The sequence below is a fragment of the Hydra viridissima genome, unplaced genomic scaffold, assembly GCF_058129835.1.
Source record: "Hydra viridissima isolate aposymbiotic clone 2 unplaced genomic scaffold, HvirCarnegie_v1 scaffold_8, whole genome shotgun sequence".
Taxonomy (NCBI): domain Eukaryota; kingdom Metazoa; phylum Cnidaria; class Hydrozoa; order Anthoathecata; family Hydridae; genus Hydra; species Hydra viridissima.
This window is the reverse complement of record NW_028324307.1, coordinates 9,868,758-9,888,567: the sequence shown is the minus strand read 5'-3', so window position 1 is coordinate 9,888,567 and position 19,810 is coordinate 9,868,758. Positions and strand designations below refer to the sequence as shown.

Here is a 19,810-nt window from a genome sequence, read left to right as displayed (position 1 = left end):
ACTCTGCCAACACTTTAATCTTTTCATGCTTCTCCGCTTTTAATGCTAGTTTTTTGTTGACTTGTCCTCCTACAATGGATAAAAAACCCATTCCAATAGCCACACCTTCACACGCAATCGCAATAGGAGCAGCAGCGATGGTGCTCAAAGTTCCAATTCCAACAACTCCAAGTGCAACACCACCTGCTTGCAACGTAGAGTCTACAAAAGAAATGATTCTGAAAGCGCGATGATACTTTTTGCTGAGATGCACTCTCTTTTTCCTCTCGTTGTCCATTTCTTTTTGAACCTCGCTTATTTTTTGAAGACGGTAAATGTGTCCATCATCTGCAGGAGCTGTTGGAAGACCTGGATAGAGTTTAGATTTAGCATCGTAATTGTATTCCATTTTTATTACAAAAAAAATATTTTTTTTCACTCATTAATGAAATTGACAAAGCCTAAACTTTCTCCTTTTTTAATAATAACATCCGACTTGCTGTTACTATAAATATCCATAATCACATTATCCACCGGCTCTGATAGCATCCTGATGTTATTGAAATAATCCAATTTAGATTTTATGCTTTCTTTCAAATTCACTAAAGCTAATCCGCTTTTAAGTTTTATTCCAAACATAAAATCTAATTTCTGATAACTCAGACGAAGTAGTGTGATGTCTTTTTGAGCAAATATTTCATACTTACTTCCCACTTTTACAGGAGGATGCTTCAAATACTTGTCGAAAAAAAGATATGATTTATGACGAGCCTTTCGGTCGTTATTAAAAAATTTTTTTTTATGCACATGATTCTCCATTTTTATTATCACAAAAAAATTAATTTTTTTAGATTCGTAAGATAATCCATCTTGAATTTTTAATTCTTCAAAAAAGAATTAAAAAAAATTCAGAGAATTTTTCACGGATTCAAAAATTTTTAAGCAGCAGAAGCACACACTCTATTTTTATCCTTTTGAAAACCTTCAAGCAATGCTTCATTCTTTAATCTCTTTTTTTTTTCTTCATCTCTATCGTATCCATATCGCAGTAGAATCAATCTAAATTCATCGGCAAAATCATCATCAAAATCATCATCAAAAAAAGCTCGATAATACTCTTCACGGGTAATGTGGTCTGGTGGACCTATAGTATATACAATAACATCATCGTCTTCATCTTCGCTTTCATATCCATTCCACAAATACCTTATACTCTCATACGTGCTATCTCTATTCATCATCTCATACCTATCCATTTCTTCTGAACTAATATCTTCTGAACTAACATCTTCTGAACTAGACCAAAGACGCATATCAGCTTCGTCTAAAACATTAAAATCATAATCGCTTTCGGTAGAATAATATCTTTCTTCAACTTTTGTAAAAATTTCTCCTATTTCATTAGTAAATTCATCTATTTCCATCAAATCATACCCATCCATTTCAAGACTACTCATTTCTTCCGACGTTGGAGGTTCTGTCCTTTCATACATTGCATTTAGTCGTTCTATCATCACACGCTGATTTTCTGACATACTCATTGTTTTTATATAATTAGAATTTTATTTAAGTCATTTTCAATTTTTTTTTCATCTGTACATTAGACTCATTGAGTCCATGGAAAGAATTTTTAAATCCGTTTTCGGATTCATGGAAATCACTAGTGATTTTTAAGCGTAATAATAGACTTGCCCTAGAAGAAGGTAAAAGCTTCCGGATTGACCGACTTGAGCATCACCAGAGTTGAGCGTGACAACGAGTCTTCTACCAGCTGCGACAGTAGGCATAGAATCTGCTTCTCCAAAATTTCTGTAAAAAGAGATGGTAGATGTAGAGCCGATGGATGAAGTGGATTGATACAGCAGTCCAGTCGATTTGTTGTTGAATGAAGTCAAATTTGCTCCATTCCATGAGGACAAATAAAAATCTTCCAATAATGAGGAGGAAAAGATGCATGTGCTGTCACCGTCATATCCTGGAAAATACGTGTAATTGTTGGTGTTGTACGGTGTCCAAGGAGTGAGAACAGTACCGTTACCTGGAGGTAGATTTCCGTCGTACATTCTAACTCTTGATTCCCACCAGTTTCCAGAGGCTCCAATGACGTGCATCCTGATGTATTTCAACGAGACACCATTTCCTTTCCCGCTGGTGTTCAGCAAAACGTATTCGCTGCCGTAAGTGGTATTCAAATATCGAAACGTTCTAGAGTACAGCTTGTAAAGAGGGATGCTAGCAGGAATGGAAGCAAGTGTGGAAATGAACGGTTGAATCCAATACGTGATGGCTGTGGCATTTCTGTTGACCAGTTGAATGGAGACGTCGTTTCTGAAAGGCATGTCCAAAGTGAAATATCCTCCCAAGGAAGTGGTGTTAAACATGTTGCATCCCTGCAAAGAGTTGGCGTAAAAAGCTCCTCCCAATGGTGAAAAAAGCAAATCGGTAGCAAGTCCTGTTTGATCCACTCCGATTCCGTCAGTCACTTCTATATAATTTCCTACATTGATTTCTCCATCAGTAAAGATTCGAATAAAAACTTGCCCAGGAATATTCGTGTCAGAGGTGCTGTATAAAGCCAGCCACAATCTTCTCAGCACTCCAGATTTTCCAGAAAACGCAAACACAGGAGAAGTGGTTAGTGCCGCCACTGTCTGAGACTTCAACCCCAAACTGGTAAAACTGGATCCTGGAACGACACTGGTCAAACTCGATTTTTGCAACAGCAAGTCTACATAATTCTTTATCGCTCCATCTTGCGCGTTGGTTGGATCAGTCACGTTGATCAATTTATGAGAGTTCAAATCCAAGTCCGCAGTTCCAACTGTAGTTCCACCTGAAGCATGCGTGTCTACGTAATTTTTCGTAGCTGAATCCGAAGCTGATGTAGGTTCTGCTAAATTGGTCAATTTGTGCGACGTCATGTTAATGTCGGTGTATGAAATAGCGTTGTAAGAGACTTTGGTGTCTACATACCCTTTTGTCGCTGCGTCTTTTAAAGCGGTAGGATCGCTCACATTGATCAACTTGTGTGAGTTCATGTCAATGATCCCTGTGATGGTGCTAGATCCGTCTGTTTTAACACACTGACTTGAGCTGACGTCAACGTAATTTTTTGTGGCGGCGTCATGCAAATTGGTCGGTTCGTTCAAATTGATCGCCTTGTGAAAATTTAAATCCAAGTCTGCAGTTCCAATCGATGATCCTCCTGACGAATGCGTATCTACATAATTCTTCGTAGCTGCATCGTGTGCGTTGGTGGGTTCACCCAAATTGATGATTTTATGAGAGTTGTAATCTAAATCTGCAGTGATGGTGCTGTTTCCATCTGTTCTGACATAGAGATCACCTGTTATAGCTGTTGCTGAATAAGGATCATAAAAATACCTCCCTAATTCAGTTCTTCCAAATTTGTCAATCATTTTTTAATGATGGAAAAAATTTTTCACCAAAGTGTGTTAACAACACTTTGAAAGTCATCTCCTTCCTGTAATTTTTTCAAGACGTAAAGACACAAGTGTCCACAATAAGACGTGTTACCAAACTGAACTCTCTCGCTGTTATAATAAACAGGGCTTTTCAAATAGTCAACGAGCTCGACAAGAGGAGGCTGGGCATAAGAGTCAAAACTGTATTTTTTGTCTCCGTCTTTATACCAACACACCCAATGAAACCCATCTGTGCTAGAATCTCCCGTGTTGGTAATTCCACATTCTTTTTTTCTTGGCTTTTTAGGTAATTCATCCCTCACAAAAACACCTCTAAAGTTTTTAATTTTGAGCTTTTTCACAGCATCTATTAATTGAAAGTTGGTCAGAGGTTTGTTCGGTAGTACAATTCCTTCAACGTTGATCATTTTTTAAAATTCAGAAAAATTTTAAAAATTTCACATGTGAAATTCTATGTATTCAAAGAATCTAAAAAAATTTTTTAATCCTGCTCTATTTCATCTTCTTTCACCTCTAAATTCATGTCTTCACACATCATGATGCTATGAGGTAAAGATGCATTTTTTACGATGACAGCTTCGGATAGTTTAACTTGAATAGACACAATCGAAGGACCAATATACACCCCCTCAATTCTAAGTCCTCCAATAGCATAACATCGTTGGTTGATAAAATCGTTTCCAGAAGAGTTGACCAAATTTTTATTACCACGTTCTCCTTTGACTCCATTTTTTATATCAAGATCTGTTTTCTTTCTATGAAATACAGAAGTAATAAATATTTCATCTTGCACATTTTTAGTAAACGTCTTTGCATAAAACACTGGTGCAGATTCAGCATTATCAGCTTTATATTTTAAAATACTCAATTCTTCTGAATTAATTTGCTTTTTTCTTCCTCCTTTTTTAAGTTTGGTTGACAATTTATCTACTTCACCTCTAATGAACAAAGTAATCTTTTCCATTATGCTAATAAACTTTGCTTCTTCTTCTGTCTTTCCTTTTTTAGCATCAAAGCAGACAAAAGACATGGAATACCCAGTCAATTTTTGTGTTGCTGGATCTTTATTCTCACACACACCATACGAAAATAATATAGGTGTTCGTAATACAAGAGGACCATCTCCACTTGGATAAGAATATTTTACTGGCACTTTTTGATAGACTACTGGTTTGGTTGCTGCGTAAATTTCTCCAACTGATAATTTACTCTCATCAAAACTTTCAATTGTAATAAAACTCATTTCTTTTATATAGAAAAGATTTTTATTTAACTCAAAATAAAAATTTTTTTCACTTCTTTATTATCCTAACCCTTTGACTAAGGAATTAACTTTAACATCATTTGAATTATTTCACTCATTTTACGACAGCAAAACTTCAAGTTATTCTTGGTTATTCTCAATTTCATATTTTCTCTATTCCAACGATATTCATCTTTTACTTCTAAATAATCATCAACCAATTCACTTTCAAAATAAAACATCTTTTTAAGGATATCATTCATATCATCTAAATTCTCTGCTTCATACATACTACAACGTAATTCATTCAACAACAATTGATACCTAGACATGAACATATACAAATCATTATCTCTCATGCGCTTATACATAGCAATTTCAGACACATTTATTAATTCAATCATCGCATTCATTTCTTTTCTATATACAAGATTTTATTTAACTCAAAATCAAAAATTTTTTTTCTTGTCATACAAAACGACTATTTTTGCAAACGTATCAATTCTTCATTATCCACCCACGAGTTGAATGAATCTGGATATCCTAGCCATTTGACTAGTGATCTGTTCTTTTGCTTACGAATGACTTTTTCAATTCTGAATATGTCTTGATCAGTCTTTTGCATTTCTTGTTCATAAAATGTACCTTGAATTTCTTCATTGTTAGCATCAGTGATTTTATACGTAGACGGATTCGTATGCTGAACATTTAACACGGTAAAAACCTCTTCAGTCCATCTCGGTGTATATCCCTTTTCAAAATGAGACTTCTTTTTTACGATCCTCACTTTGTCACCCATTGAAAATTTTGGTTTTGCTGGTAATGTTTGATCCTTCCCATACAGATTCCACCATACCCTACCTTTATTCTTTTCATCGCTAGCCTCCACTGGAGTCATTTTGATGGAAGAGTGCTTGGTGTGGTTGTAATTTTTCACCATCTCATCTAATACGTCAATATATTTATGAGTGTTGTTGGCTGAAAAATATTTAAACATTCTCTCTTTCATCGTTCTATTCCATCGTTCAACAACAGAACTTTTTTGTTCATTTTCAGTGGAGTATAATTGTATTCCCAACGCTTTCACATGCTTGTTGTAAAACTCTTTACCTTTATCCACCCACATCTTTGTACACTTTCTCTCCTCAACTATTTTGCTTAGAGCGTTAGCTACATCAACTCCAGTTTTACTCTTTAACGGAACGATCCATCCATACTTTAAAAACACGTCGATCACCATGAGCAAATATTTTACCCCGTTGTTGAATTTTGAAAACGATTGCATGTCAACCAAATCTGCAGCCCATATTTCATCCATGTCGTTCACAAACACTTTTCTTCTTTTAAAATGATGTATTACTGGTTTATGAAGCTCCTCTGCAAGCTGATCCGTCCATTTCAGGTTCTCCGGTGCTTTTTTTTTAGATTCGCTTGCGAATCCATGGAAAATCTTTGATTTTTTAGACCTAATCCGAATTTAGCTTTGGCTTTGATGATGGGAGTGATCAGTTTTCTTTCGTTTATCTCTTTTTGAGTAGGGTTTGGAATGGAGTTCATTTCTTCAAGCATCATTTGATCTGCTACATTTCTGCTTTTAACATCGTTTAAATATTTGTAAGCTAAATCGTGGTGGTATGCTGCATTGTCTACTCTATCCACCGGTTTACTCCACTCTTGATACATATCGGTGGATGTGAGTCTTTTGTCTAAATTGGTTCCCGGTCCAGCAAAATTCATCCCTGGAATGTGCATTTCTCCTGGAAACTTTGCCCATGGAAGCTTTATTTTTTTTGAAAAATTGTTGATCGATTCCACCAAGACTCCTCCATTGACTTCATTCGCAGAAACAAACTTGCATTTACCTCTTCCGCAGACGGCACAAATTCCTTTAAGCATATTTCTATTGCTTTTGCTTATAGAATGGTATAAGTTGTTCGTTTCTGTTATTTTTTTACATTTGACACAATACATTTTTTTATATTCAACATAATAAAAAATGGAAGTGATTGATTTGTCATGGAATGTAAATAAAAGCAAAAGGAAAAACAACAAGCTTTTGCCTAGAAGTATACGCGGAATCATTATTGGGAAATCAGGATGTGGGAAAACAACGTTGCTACTCAATTTACTTTTAAGACCTGGATGGCTAGATTACAACCATTTGCAAGTCTTTGGAAAATCCCTTTTTCAGCCAGAATATAAAATACTCAAAAGCTCGTTCGAGAAGAAATTACCGAAAGAGGTTATTCTTGATTTGTTTAACATTCAAAGCAAAATTGAGGAATTAAACGTAAGTCCTGAATGTGTTATTGATGAAATTTCAAAAAAATGGAATAACACAGAGGATATGGAATGCCAATTTTTCGAAACGGCTGACGATGTGCCTAATCCTGAAGATCTTGATTCATCCAAAAACAATTTAATGATCTTTGACGATTTGCAATTGACAAAACAAAACAAGTGTGAAAAATATTACATCCGAGGAAGACACTCTAACGTTGACTGCTTTTACCTCGCTCAAAATTATTTCATGCTCCCTAGACAAACCATCCAAAAAAACGCTAATTTCATTTGTCTGTTTCCACAAGACTCGAAAAACATTAACCACATTTACCAAGATCATGTATCCAGCGATATGAAAATAGAAGAGTTTAAAAAGTTTTGTAAATATTGCTGGTCTCAACCTCACGGATTTGCCGTCATTGATTTATCCTCGAAAAAGGATTGTGGAAAATATCGAAGCGGATTTGACAATTTTTATTTTCCCAACTCTATATAAAAAGATGAGCGGATTTTATCTCCTTGCAAAAGCAAAAAAAGAAACTCCAACCATAAGAAACAGCGTCATCCAAACCGAGTTTGACAACCCCATTGAATTTGAACCTAATAAAAAGTATGAAATGGCCCTTGTTGGCTTTGACACTATTCACAGCTATACCAACATCAATTCGACAAATAATGTTTTCAGATACAGTCCTAACGCTGGTTCAAACAGCTACACCATTTACATCGAAGAAGGAGCGTATGAAATTAGCGAGATTAATGATTATCTTCAGAAGGAAATGGAAAAACAAGTTGGAACCTTGTATAGAAAGGATGGTGTTGTTATCGGTGCAAACCTAATGACTTTAAGATCTACACTGAAATTTGGAAAGCCTGGAACTACAACAAAATATTGGGTGGATTTTAACGTGAACAACAGTTTAGCTCCTGTTCTTGGATTTAATAAAGCAGAATATACCTATGTAGAGAAAAAAGAAGATCCGGCTAATCCAGATAAAGTCACAAGTTATATTGACTATTACGAGTCTGAAGCACTTTCGAGAATAGACGATGTGACCATCATCAGAATCACAAACGATGCGATCGGAGCATCTTATGATAACGGAAAAAGAACATCTGACATTTACTCTTTTCATCCTGACACTCCTCCAGGCTATAAAATTAGCGAAAAGCCTTTCCACTTGATATACTTACCTATCGTGGTGGGTAGAATTTCAAGAATGGAAACAAGAATTTTAGATCAAAACGGTAACTTGATCGACTTTAGAGGTGAAGACATTATTCTCAGATTTCACGTGAGAGAAAGAATAACCTCTGTGCTTCAAGATCTTTTTACGAGCAGCGCTGTTCAACGATAATTTTTTTCTTTTATTTTAAAAATGAGTTACCAAAAAGTAAAATTAAACATTTCACAAAGTCAATCTGATAAAATAAAAAAAGCGATTCAAGACAAGACTGATGTTAATATAAGACTATCTCATCAAGACTTGAACGGTGAACATATTCTCGCTATCACTCATGCGCAATTGAACAAAATTACAAAAGCGTATGAAGCTGGTAAAGGTGTTACACTCAAACTGAGCAACAGACAACTTGCACACAACTCAACCATTGAAGGTGGATTCATCGGAGCTCTTCTGCCGTTATTAGGTATGTTAGGTAGCACACTTGCAACAAGAGTAGTTCCAGCTCTCGCTACTGGATTGTTAGCAGGAGTAGGCTCTTCTGCTGGCTCTGCTATGGTTGATAAAATTGCAGGAAGAGGAATCGTTTACTTGAAAAAGAATGGAAGTGGAATGAAAATGACTGCTGCAGGATCAGGAGTCTTTTTAAGACCTTGGGTGAAACCTACTATTGGTGAAGGACTCTTTGTTAAAAATGGAAAAGACTATCAATCTATTGGATCTGGTTTGCTTCTCGGACCAAACTCACCCTTTAATAGCATCCCCTTTTTAGGTGCTATTCTATGAATAAACTCTTGTAAATTGTACAAAGAAAAACTATTTTATATATTTTTCAGATATATAAAATTTGCATCTTCACAATATATACGTCACTATCGTTTACTGTAGAATAGAAAAATACGATGACAAATTAAAAGAATGAACTCGCTCTCATTAAAAAATGAGCATTGCCTTATTAAACACAAAAATTATGGACAAGTTTGACAAGGATAATCTTGATGATATCGAGCACTTAAAATCCATATTTCTTCTTTTGGAAAACAAACACGACCTGTCAGAGGAAGCTCTAAAACATCTGTTGAAGACCAAAGACGAATTGGATAAACGTAAGACCGAGAAAATAACGTTCATCGTCAAGACAAACCACCTCATTCAGCGATATCAAGACATCCTGCAGACGCAGCTTTCGTTTGAAGATCGTGCTAAATTTGACGAAGAAAAAAACCAGCTTCAACGTCAATATTTTACCATTGCAGAAGAAACGCTTTCTCAACGACAGTGGACTGATATTAAAATTGTCCAAAAAATAGCCTTGCATACCAAATGTAAATTTTGCATCAACGACGACCCCAGCCAGTTTGAAATGGACGACAGCAATAAAAAATACTGCCTCGTGTGTTCGGGTCAGCAAGAAATGTTAGAAACAACTGTTCCGTATAAAGACTACGACCGATTCAATTCAGTGAACAAGTACACTTACTCACGCATCATTCATTTTCAAGAATGCATCAAACAATATCAGGGAAAACAAAAATGCAAGATTCCTGAAGAAGTCTTTGAAAAATTGGAGAAAAAATTCAAGGCGTTAAATTTATTAGTTCATTCTGAAAACACCAATGTAAAATATTCTCGCATCACCAAAGAACACATTCTGATCTTTTTAAAACAACTCAATTATACAAACCATTATGAAAATACCAACTATATCTATTACGTGCTCGTCGGTAAGCGAGACGATATAGAATATCTGGAAGAGCAGTTGATTAATGATTTTAAGGATCTGTCTTTCTTATACGATTTAGTGTACGGAAAAGACAAGCCGAAAGAATTAAAAAGAAAGAGTTTCATGAACGCGCAGTACATTTTGTTTCAGCTGCTCCAAAATAGAAGTCATCCATGTCGCTTGGAAGATTTTTCGGTTTTAAAGACCATTGACAAGAAAAGATTTTACGACGACATTTGCTCTCATCTGTTTGCAAAACTCGGATGGAAATTTACACCCACCTTTTAATTATAAACCAAAACCGTGCTTTACATTTATGGACTATGATCAACTCTTTGGTCCAGAACACGAGGACACAAAAAAGGTAAGTCATCTTGAATTTCATTAAGTATAGAAAAGTATCAATGCGCCAGAATCCTTAAGTATAGGAAAAGTATCAATGCGGTATTTCTAAAAATCACAATGCGGAATTATAAAAAAATGTTAATGTGGTATAAAGAAAATGTCAATGCGCCAGAATCGGCAAGTCATAGTAGTATGGTTGAGTTGTATGCAAGTTGCCTTTTGCTCAGTTTGAGTGTAACACCTTTTCCAGATTCATACGCTTTTGTAATTTTGTTCAATTGCGCATGAGTGATAGCGAGAATATGTTCACCGTTCAAGTCTTGATGAGATAGTCTTATATTGACATCACTCTTTTCTTGAATCGCTTTTTTTATTTTATCAGATTGACTTTGTGAAATGTGTAATTTTACTTTTTGGTAACTCATTTTTAAAATAAAAGAAAAAAATTATCGTTGAACAGCGCTGCTCGTAAAAATGTCTTGAAGCACAGAGGTTATTCTTTCTCTCACGTGAAGTCTGAGGATAGTGTCTTCACCTCTAAAGTCGATCAAGTTATTGTTTTGATCTACAATTTTTGTTTCCATTCTTGAAATTCTACCCACCACTATGGGCAAGTATATCTAGTGGAAGGGTTTTTCGCTAATTTTGTAGCCTGGAGGAGAGTCAGGATGAAAAGAGTAAATGTCAGATGTTCTTTTTCCGTCATCATAAGATGCTCCGATAGCATCGTTTGTGATTCTGATGATGGTCACATCATCTACTCTTGAAAGTGATTCAGACTCATAATAGTCAATATAACTTGTGACTTTATCTGGATTAGCCGGATCTTCTTTTTTCTCTACATAGGTATATTCTGCTTTATTAAATCCAAGAACAGGAGCTAAACTGTTATTCACGTTGAAATCCACCCAATATTTTGTTGTAGAACCAGGTTTTCCAAATTTAAGTGTAGTTCTTAAAGTTGTTAGGTTTCCTCCGATAACAACGCCATCAGCTCTATACAAGGTTCCAACTTGTTTTTTCATTTCATCCTGAAGATAAGTATTAATCTCAGTCAATTCATACGATCCTTCTTCGATGTAAATGGTGTAGCTGTTTGAACCGGCGTTAGGGCTGTATCTGAAAACATTATTTGTAGAATTGATGTTGGTGTAACTGTGAACAGTGTCAAAGCCGACAAGAGCCATTTCATACTTTTTATTAGGTTCAAATTCGATAGGGTTGTCAAACTCGGTTTGGATGACGCTGTTTCTTATGGTTGGAGTTTCTTTTTTTGCTTTTGCAATGAGATAAAATCCGCTCATCTTTTTATATAGAGTGGGGAAAATAAAAATTGTCAAATCCGCTTCGATATTTCCCACAATCCTTTTTAGAGGATAAATCAATGACGGCGAATCCGTGAGGTTGTGACCAACAATATTTACAAAACTTTTTAAACTCTTCTATCTTCATATCGCTGGATACATGATCTTGGTAAATGTGGTTAATGTTTTTCGAGTCTTGTGGAAACAGACAAATGAAATTAGCGTTTTCTCGGATGGTTTGTCTAGGGAGCATGAAATAATTTTGAGCGAGGTAAAAGCAGTCAACGTTAGAGTGTCTTCCTCGGATGTAATATTTTTCACACTTGTTTTGTTTTGTCAATTGCAAATCGTCAAAGATCATTAAATTGTTTTTGGATGAATCAAGATCTTCAGGATTAGGCACATCGTCAGCCGTTTCGAAAAATTGGCATTCCATATCCTCTGTGTTATCCCATTTTTTTGAAATTTCATCAATAACACATTCAGGGCTTACGTTTAATTCCTCAATTTTGCTTTGAATGTTAAACAAATCAAGAATAACCCCCTTTGGCAATTTCTTCTCGAACGAGCTTTTGAGTATTTTATATTCTAGCTGAAAAAGAGATTTTCCAAAGACTTGCAAATGGTTGTAATCTAGCCATCCAGGTCTTAAAAGTAAATTGAGTAGCAACGTTGTTTTCCCACATCCTGATTTCCCAATAATGATTCCGCGTATACTTCTAGGCAAAAGCTTGTTGTTTTTCCTTTTGCTTTTATTTACATTCCATGACAAATCAATCACTTCCATTTTTTATTATGTTGAATATAAAAAAATGTATTGTGTCAAATGTAAAAAAATAACAGAAACGAACAACTTGTACCATTCTATAAGCAAAAGCAATAGAAATATGCTTAAAGGAACTTGTGCTGTCTGCGGAAGAGGCAAATGCAAGTTTGTTTCTGCGAATAAAGTCAATGGAGGAGACTTGGTGGAATCGATCAACAATTTTTCGAAAAAAATAAAGCTTCCATGGGCAAAGTTTCCAGGAGAAATGCACATTCCAGGAATGAATTTTGCAGGACCTGGCACAAACTTGGACAAAAGACTCACATCCACCGATATGTATCAAGAGTGGAGCAAACCGGTGGATAGAGTAGACAATGCAGCATACCACCACGATTTAGCTTACAAATATTTAAACGATGTTAAAAGCAGAAATGTAGCAGATCAAATGATGCTTGAAGAAATGAACTCCATTCCAAACCCAACTCAAAAAGAGATTAACGAAAGAAAACTGATCACTCCCATCATCAAAGCCAAAGCTAAATTCGGATTAGGTTTAAAAAAAAAGCACCGGAGAACTTGAAATGGACAGATCAACTTGCAAACGAGCTTCATAAACCAGTGATACATCATTTTAAAAGAAGAAAAGTGTTTGTGAACGACATCGACGAAATATGGGCTGCTGATTTGGTTGACATGCAATCGTTTTCAAAATTCAACAACGGGGTAAAATATTTGCTCATGGTGATCGACGTGTTTTCAAAGTATGGATGGATTGTCCCGTTAAAGAGTAAAACTGGAGTTGATGTAGCTAACGCTCTAAGAAAAATATTTGAGGAGAGAAAGTGTACAAAGATGTGGGTGGATAAAGGTAAAGAATTTTATAACAAGCATGTACAAGCTCTAGGTGTACAATTATACTCCACTGAAAACGAGGAAAAAAGTTCTGTTGTTGAACGATGGAATAGAACAATGAAAGAGAGAATGTTTAAATATTTTTCAGCTAACAACACTAATAAATACATCAACGTATTAGATGAGATGGTGAAAAATTACAACAACACCAAGCACTCTTCTATTAAAATGACACCAGTGGAAGCTAGCGATGAAAAGAATAAAGGTAGGGTCTGGTGGAATCTGTATGGAAATGATCAAACATTACCAGCAAAACCAAAATTCTTAATGGGAGACAAAGTGAGGATCGTAAAAAAGAAGTCTCATTTTGAAAAGGGGTATACACCGAGATGGACTGAAGAGGTTTTTACCGTGTTAAATGTTCAGCATACGAATCCACCTACGTATAAAATCGCTGACGCTAACGGTGAAGAAATTCAAGGTACCTTTTACGAGCAGGAGATGCAAAAGACCAATCAAGACATATTTAGAATTGAAAAAGTCATTCGTAAGCAAAAGAACAGATCTTTAGTCAAATGGTTCGGATATCCAGACTCTTTCAACTCATGGGTGAATAATGAAGAATTGATACGTTTGCAAAAATAGTCGCGTCGTTTTGTATGATAAGAAAAAAATTTTGATTTTGAGTTAAATAAAAATCTTGTATATAGAAAAGAAATGAGTTTTATTACAATTGAAAATTTTGATGAGAGTAAATTATCAGTTGGAGAAATTTACACAGCAACCAAACCAGTAGCCTATCAAAAATTACCGATAAAATATTCTTATTCAACTGGAGACGGTCCTCTTGTATTACGAACACCTATATTATTTTCGTATGGTGTATGCGAGAATAAAGATCCAGCAACACAAAAATTGACTGGCTATTCCATGTCCTTCGTTTGCTTTGATGCTAAGAAAGGAAAGACAGAACAAGAAGAAAAGTTTATTAGCACAATGGAAAAGATTACTTTGTTCATTAGAAGTGAAGTAGATAAATTGTCAGCCAAACTTAAAAAGGGAGGAAGAAAAAAGCAAATTAATTCAGACGAATTGACTATTTTAAAATATAAAGCTGACCATGCTGATGCAGCGCCAGTGTTTTATGCTAAAATGTATATAACTAAAAATTCGAAGAATTTTCATGGATCTGAAGGATCTAAAAATGAAGACGAAATATTCATTACTTCTGTATTTCATAGAAAGAAAACAGATCTTGATACACAAAATGGAGTCAAAGGGGAACGTGGTAATAAAAATTTGGTTAGATCTTCTGGACATGATTTTATCAATCAAAGATGTTATGCTATTGGAGGTCTTAGAATTGAGGGGGTGTATATTGGTCCTTCGATTGTGTCTATTCAAGTTAAACTGGTCGAAGCCGTCATCGTAAAAAATGCATCTTTACCTCATAGCATCATGATGTGTGAAGGCATGAATTTAGAGGTGAAAGAAGATGAAATAGAGCAGGATGATGAAATGTAAATGTGAAATCTACAATTTTTTAAAAATTTTTCTGAATTTTAAAAAAAATGATCAACGTTGAAGGAATTGTACTACCGAATAAACCTCTCACCAACTTTCAATTAATAGATGCTGTGAAAAAGCTCAAAATTAAAAACTTTAGAGGTGTTTTTGTGAGGGATGAATTGCCTAAAAAGCCAAGAGTAAAAGAATGTGGAATTACCAACACGGGAGATTCTAGCACAGATGGATTTCATTGGGTCTGTTGGTATAAAGACGGAGACAAAAAATACAGCTTTGACTCTTATGCTCAGCCTCCTCTTGTAGAGCTTGTTCATTATTTGAAAAGCCCTGTCTTTTACAACAGCGAAAGAGTTCAGTTTGGTAACACGTCTTATTGTGGGCACTTGTGTCTTTACGTCTTGAAAAAATTACAGGAAGGAGATGACCTTCAAAGCGTTGTTAACACACTTTGGTGAAAAAAAAGTCGTGACTATATAAAATGATTGACAAATTTGGTAGAACTGAATTGGGGAGGTATTTCTATGATCCTTCTTCATCAACAACTATACAGGCGATCTCTATGTCAGAACAGATGGAAACAGCACCATCACTGCAGATTTGGATTACAATTCTCATAAAATCATCAATTTGGGTGAACCGACTAACGCACACGATGCTGCTACGAAAAATTATGTAGACACACATGCGTCAGGTGGTACTGGAACTGCAGACTTGGATTTAAATTTTCACAAAGCCATCAATTTGAACGAACCGACCAATCTTCATGACGCCGCCACAAAAAATTATGTCGACGTCAGCTCGAGCATGAATGTGAAAGTAGACGGATCAAGCACGATCACTGGAGCCTTGGATTTAAATAGCCACAAATTGATCAACGTTTCTGATCCTACCGCTTTAAAAGACGCTGCAACAAAAGGGTATGTAGACACCAAAGTCTCTTACAACACTATTTCATACACCGACATTAACATGACATCGCACAAATTAACTAATTTGGCTGAGCCTACATCAGCTTCAGATTCAGCTACGAAAAATTACGTAGACATGCATGCTTCAGGTGGTACGACTGTGGGAAATGCAGATTTGGATTTGAATTCTCATAAATTGATCAACGTGACTGATCCAACCAACGCGCAAGATGGGACAACAAAAAATTACGTGGACTTGCTGTTGCAAAAATCGAGTTTGACCAGCGTCGTTCCAGGATCCAGTTTTACCAGTTTAGGACTTAAGTCTCAGACGGTTGCAGCATTAACCACTTCGCCGGTGTTTGCGTTTTCTGGAAAATCCGGAGTGTTGAGAAGATTGTGGCTGGCTTTATACAGCACCTCTGGAACAAACGTCCCTGGTCAAGTTTTTATTCGAATCTTCACTGACGGAGAAATCAATGTAGGGAATTATGCAGAAACCACGGAAGGAGTTGGAGTGGATCAAACAAGACTTGCTACCGATTTGCTTTTTACACCATTGGGAGGAGCTTTTTACACCAACTCTTTGCAGGGATGCAACATGTTTAACACCACTTCCTTGGGAGGATATTTCACGTTGGACATGCCTTTCAGAAACGACATCTCCATTCAACTCGTCAACAGAAATGCTACTGCCATCACGTATTGGATTCAACCGTTCATTTCCACACTTGCTTCCATTCCTGCAACCATCCCTCTTTACAAGCTGTACTGCAGAACGTTTCGATATATGAACACCACTTACGGCAGCGAATACGTTTTGATGAACACCAACGGAAAAGGAAATGGTGTGTCGTTGAAATACATCAGGATGCACATCATTGGCGCCTCTGGAAACTGGTGGGAATCTAGAGTCAGAATGTACGATGGGAATTTACCTCCAGGTAATGGCACTGTTCTCACTCCTTGGACACCGTACAACACCAACAATTACACCTACTTTCCAGGATATGACGGTGACAGCACATGCATCTTTTCCTCCTCAGGATTGGAAGATTTTTATTTGTCGTCATGGAACGGCTCAAATGTGACTTCCTTCAACAACAAATCTACAGGACTTCTTTACCAATCCACATCCTCCATCGGCTCTACATCTACCATCTCCTTTTACAGAAATTTCGGAGAAGCAGATTCTATGCCTACTGTCGCAGCTGGTAAAAGACTCGTTGTCACGCTCAACTCTGGTGATGCTCAAGTTGGTCAATCCGGAAGCTTTTACCTTCTTCTAGGACAAGTCTATTATTACGCTTAAAAATTCTTTTAATTTACATAGATCTAATGTACAGATAAAAAAATTTTGAATTTTGAGTTAAATAAATTTCTTTTCATATAAAAAATAACAATGAGTATGTCAGATAATGAATTTTTAGAAGATCAGTGCGATGAACTCTATGAAAGCAAAGACGATGACAGTTCTGATGATTCTGTGGTTAATCCAGTAGATTTAGATTACAATGATCCTGAAGATTTGCCTTACAATGGATCTTACAATGATACTATAGTTTTAGATTACAATTCGATGAGTGTTGAAGAACAAAATGAATATGATGATTATATATATAATGAATTGTTAGAAGATATGCGTAATGAAACGGGTGGAAACAACTTTATCATTTATATCAATGATGATGAGGAGAAAAGAAGAAATAGATTAAAGATTGAGGCGTTGATTGAAGGTTTTAAAAAGGATGAATATAGAGTGTGCGCTTCTGCTGCTTAAACATTTTTTAAAATTCTTTTTGAAGAATTAAAAATTCAAGATGGATTATCTTACGAATCTAAAAAAATTAATTTTTTTGTGATAATAAAAATGGAAAATAGTGTGAATAAAAAATTTTTTAATAACGATCGAAAGGCTCGCAATAAATCATATCTTTTTTTCGACAAGTATTTGAAGCATCCTCCATCAAAAGTAGGAAGTAAGTATGAAATATTTGCTCAAAAAGACATCACACTAATTCGTCTGAGTCATCAGAAATTAATTTTTATGTTTGGAATAAAACTTAAAAGCGGATTAGCTTTAGTGAATTTGAGAGAAGGTCTAAAATCAAAACTGGATTATTTCAATGATCATATTATAATATCAGAGTCGGTGGATAATGTGATCATGGAAATTCATAGTAACAGCAAGTCAGATGTTATTATTAAAAAAGGGGAAAGTTTAGGCTTTGTCATTTTCATAAATGAGTGAAAAAAATTATTTTTTTTGTAATAAAAATGGAATACAATCACGATGCTAAATCTAACGCTAGAGCGCATGGATTCAATGAATCTAAACTTTATCCAGTTCTTCCAACAGCTCCTGCAGATGATGGAGGACATAATTACCGTCTTCAGAAAATAAGCGAAGTCCAAAAAGAGATAGACAACGAGAGGAAAAAGAGAGTGCATCTCAGCAAAAAGTATCATCGCGCTTTCAGAATCATTTCTTTTGTAGACTCTACGTTGCAAGCAGGTGGTGTTGCACTTGGAGTTGTTGGAATTGGAACTTTGAGCACCATCGCTGCTGCTCCTATTGCGATTGCGTGTGAAGGTGTGGCTATTGGAATGGGTTTTTTATCCATTGTAGGAGGACAAGTCAACAAAAAACTAGCATTAAAAGCGGAGAAGCATGAAAAGATTAAAGTGTTGGCCGAGTCGAAATTGAACACCATCAACAGTCACATTTCAAAGGCTTTAGTAGACAACATTGTGAGCGATTCAGAGTATGAATTGATTTTAGACGAGCTTCAAAAGTTTAAGAGTCTGATGAAAGAAATAAGAACTAAAACAAAAATCAACATTGACGAGATAACTAAAGAGTCGTTGATCCAAAAAGGAAGAGAAGATGCAATAAAAGCGTTCAACAACATGTTTGAGAAAAATTAAAGATTTTTCAACGGATTCGCAAGCGAATCTAAGAAAGGATCAACGTAGTCGTAAAAACGCAGATAAGTTTGCGTTTAAGTTTTTTTCTTGCGTTTTAAAAAATGTCCTTTTTTAAAATACTAGACCCTAACAAGAGGGATGAACTGGTGAAAGAATTTGTTGAAAGAAGAAAAAGAATCTATCAAGATAGTTTGAATGAGAATATTTATGATGCTAATCTTCAGACTGATTTGAGCAAGCTTTACAAGCCTCTGATTGAAAGCAATGAAAAGATGATCAAGAGCATCGAAGAAAGTAGTCATGAAAAATCGCCTCCCAGTTTTGATGAGACAAATCATTTAGGAGACATTTCATCCGTTTATTTAAATAGGTATAATAAGCGTTTTGTAAAAAGTCCTAAAAAAAGAGCTTATGAAATTAGTAGAGATGGTAATCAAATGCACATTGGAAAAATGGGGTTGGAGGTGGATGGAAATGATATCATTGTTGGAGGAGAAAAGTATGAAGGAACACAAGGTCTTTGGGAGTTGCTAACCAATCCGAACATTTCAAAAGAGTTTTTGAACAGCAGCGTTATAAGCAAAGAAGATAAGGATAACTATACAAAAATTCTTTTCCAAAGTAGATCTATTTTTTCAGAATCAAATCCAAACAGGATAATATCTTCCAGAAGCCCAAAATACACAGAACTTATAAAGCCTGTTTGGGAAGAAATTAAAAGTGAAACCAAAGTCAAAAAAGGCAATGGTGTGATTATTCTTCCAAGCGATCCAAATGCTCTTGTGGAAAATCTCAACTTGAGCATCGCTGCATGGCATGCTGGAAATAAAGAGTCGAGAAATGTGGCTGTTTCCATTTGTGATGAGCTGTTGAGACAGAATAGGATTAATAAAGACGAGTACAAGGCTATGATGGCGTATATCGATATGAAATAACTAAATATTACAAAGATTTTTAAAAAAATCTTTGTAAATAAAAAAATGATCGTTTATAGAAATAGATATGTTAAGAGGCATATTGTAGGTGGAAGTGGGATAATTGACACGCTTAAGAATTTTTTGAGAAGAGCAGCAGCTTCAAGCGCTTCAAGAGCGGCATCTACTTTGGCTAATAAAATTGCAAAAACTGAACTGGGAAGAGAAGCCATCATGGCTACTAAATCTGCAGGAAAAGAGCTTGCTTCAACAGCCATTTCCACTGCTAAAGATGTTGCTATTGATAAAGGTAAAAAAACCATTGAGAAATTGTATGCCAAGACTGGAACTCAAAAACCGCGTGAAGCTGCAAAGAATGATCTCAGTCTTAAAAGCAAGGAAATTATT

General features: G+C 35.6%; 1 protein-coding gene across 1 annotated transcript in view; it reads right to left on the bottom strand.

Moving 5' to 3' along the window:
- The window catches only part of LOC149884966 (uncharacterized), a 748,071-nt gene that overhangs the window by 716,628 nt on the left and 11,633 nt on the right, over window positions 1-19,810 (bottom strand). The gene's annotated exons all lie outside the window — the stretch shown is intronic.